This window comes from Amphimedon queenslandica, unplaced genomic scaffold, assembly GCF_000090795.2.
Source record: "Amphimedon queenslandica unplaced genomic scaffold, v1.1 AMPQUscaffold_12836, whole genome shotgun sequence".
In the NCBI taxonomy this organism is placed as follows: domain Eukaryota; kingdom Metazoa; phylum Porifera; class Demospongiae; order Haplosclerida; family Niphatidae; genus Amphimedon; species Amphimedon queenslandica.
This window is the reverse complement of record NW_003546928.1, coordinates 6,328-9,362: the sequence shown is the minus strand read 5'-3', so window position 1 is coordinate 9,362 and position 3,035 is coordinate 6,328. Positions and strand designations below refer to the sequence as shown.

At 34.6% G+C, this 3,035-nt stretch overlaps 1 long non-coding RNA gene across 1 annotated transcript; it reads right to left on the bottom strand.

Moving 5' to 3' along the window:
* LOC109586567 (uncharacterized) lies at window positions 1-543 on the bottom strand. The gene is made up of 2 exons (XR_002187099.1): window positions 418-543; window positions 1-171 (listed from the first exon to the last, which is right to left on the bottom strand). It is a non-coding gene; the product is annotated as an uncharacterized LOC109586567 (long non-coding RNA).
* Window positions 544-3,035: the final 2,492 nt, after the last annotated feature.

The following is a 3,035-nucleotide window of genomic DNA, read 5'->3' as shown; positions in this document are numbered from 1 at the left end:
TACTCCAAATGCTATAAGGTCTACAAATAAGCATTGAATACTACAATAGATAATGCCATATTGACAGATAATTAAAATTTGTGTTCTATAAGTGCCTTTGAAGCATCATATCTCCTATATTCATGATTCTTTTAAACAAAAAACCTCAGTTTTATCCTTCCATTTGCAGACCTATAAATACCAAAATAAATATTACATCAACTTAAAACTGATATTGCCAAATATTTCATCATACTAGCTCTCCATTAATGAAAGTCTTACAACCATTCATGATTCTAGTAAGCTGGTTCAGTCCCACAAAGTCAACAAGTGGAAAATACCCTTTAGGCTCTACTGTTGCAGTATCTACATCTGTAGGCACTTATAAAGGACCCAGTCAACTACTTTAAACCTTTACCTAACTGCTCAATACCTTACCTGTCTGTATTAAGCTTCCAAACTAATACAATAGTCCCACAAAAATGTACTGTTGGTTCTGCTCTTCCTCCATTGAAATAGCACAAGGTCAAAGAAAAGGCGTGACTATGAATATATTTAACACAAACGCGGATGGTGACTGTAGTAGTAATGCACTCATGTGACCAGTCTCCAATCCCTCTAACAGTCGTATATCTATGATAGTACCGTAAATAATTTCTCTAATTACTTGTGTATAAAATTAAAAATGGTTGAAAGTCGAGGGCCTACAACTAAGAAAAATCTCAAACTTCCGAAAGAATCCAAACAAGCATAACAGTGTAAAAATATTCCTATAATTGTTTTCACCACTTTGCATGTACAGCTGGGTTCTTATTAAGACTTATGAAAGTTCTGTCTACCTTCTAATTCATCCAGAAGAGACTTTAGATAGTATCTCTATGTTCTTTCGCTGTTAGAAAGCTCATAACTTTGTCCCATGTGTAAGCCACCATTTTGTTTGCCGTAACTGCACCCACTTGCGTAGCGTGGGAAGGTGGTTGCTAAGGCTTGTTATTTCTCCAATACAACGTGTATAGAAGAAATGTAAGTGTTGACATACAAATATATATATATATATATCGCACGTGGGTGAAATCAATTATAGGACGACCTGGGGGCGTAGCCCCCAGGTCGGAAAAATCTAGTAGAAAATCCAATAATTTAGCAAAAAATCCAATAATCCACAAAAATCTACTAATAATCCAGATACCGTATAGCACATATATTTCGTGGATAATAAATTATGTAAATTTTGTGAATTGGCAAAATTCACGAAAATTTTAATATGCAAAAATTTGCTAGTAATTAAATAGGTGGTGCCTTGTGGACCAGAAGCCACATCTTCCATCTAGAACAGCACAAAAATGTCTACTTGTAGCTTTTTAAAGTATTTCAAGAAGACTGATCTTGCTCCTACTAGTCAGAACACTTTACCTCTACCTGATCCTGGCAGGAATCTTTCATCAACAGTACTTTCAAGACTTCGAGTGCTATGTGAGGTTATGCGTGCACATGCAACACACCACGCCCACAATATGTCGCACCCACTATGATTACATTTTTACAAAATTTTTATTTGCAAATGCTTAGAAGGAACAATTTCGCGAAATTTTATATCTATGAATTATAAGTGCTACATAGTAATCTAATTAAGTGATAATAATTCACAAACAATCCAAAAATCCAAGCAATAATCCAAGAAAATATCCTGAATTTTACTGACAATGATTTATTAACTAACATTAATAGTTGGGGCGAGCCTGAGCTCGCCCCACTAAGGCGAGAAAACGTCTGTCTGTCTGTCTGTCTGTCTGTTCGTCTGTCTGTCTGTACAGGCAGTAGGATTGTCTAACTATTATTAAAGTTAAATAGACTAATTTTCATTGAATGCGGATGTGGTCACAATAAATAAAATGGCAGCTATCAGCAACTCAGAGCTTATTTTCCAACAAACGGTCAGCAAGATAAGACTAAATTGCTGTCTAAAAAACTTCTCTAGAAAAAATAAAGGTCGGAAAAGCAGATATACAATCTTTTTCCTTGATATAAAGGACTTTGATAAGTTAAATGCAAGTGAGAAAGCTGCATGTATATACTGTAGCTAGCTGCATGCATCATAAGATCTATTCTAGGTGATGTTTCTTCTCTAGGAGCAAGCCTAGGTTAACAAAGCAGATATACAATCTTCAAATATGATTTGTTCAGTGACTGCTTCTAATTATAAGCAAGATAACTTTAATTTAAGCAAGATGACTGCAACAATATCTACTAAATTTAGACATGTGCAATTGCTTTGCTAGCTCAGACATGTAAATCATTCAGCTTGCTTAGGCTCGCCCCTTTAATGTTTTACATTCTTCTAGTTAATTAAAAGTAATAACGGTTAATTAACTTTAATAACATGATGGCTGCTAGTTATTAAGTGCAATAACTATTAATAATAATCCAGCCAATATCTGGGTGGATTTTTAAACGTACACTTTTGGAGACAGTTGTAGGCCCCTCGCTGAAAGTTAAAGCAGGTAAGCATACTTCTTAGCTAGCTTTTTGTTGCATAAGTCTTATTTTGTGCAGGTAATCCTTTAATAATGTTGAAAGCTATAGTAATGTATTTGTTTATACAGTTTAAATTCAGTGATTTATGAACAAGCAATCATTATTGATCACATTTACTATTTTTAAATCTATATTTTGTTTTATTCAATAGAAATTGTGTTGGTGACCTCCGGTGTATTCTAAGCATTACAATGGTGTGATAGTTAATGTCACAGACCCTTTGGTTTTTATGTTAAGGGTATAAAACAGACGTCTCAAACTTACCGTATAGCCAAAAAATTTCGTGAGGAATAAATTTTCGTATTTTTATGATCACTGTTTGCATCACGAAAAATTAAACCCCCGAAAATAAATATTAATTGAGGGCGTGGTTAACCACACCTTACTAATAAATGTGCCCTTGTGTTAAGTCGTGTTCTCGGTCAAGCTGATGTCTCTGTTACTCTGTATTGCTATTTTAAGCATACTGCCAAGGTCAAAGATGATGATCTCCCCAATCACTGCATGGTGTCCACACTGAT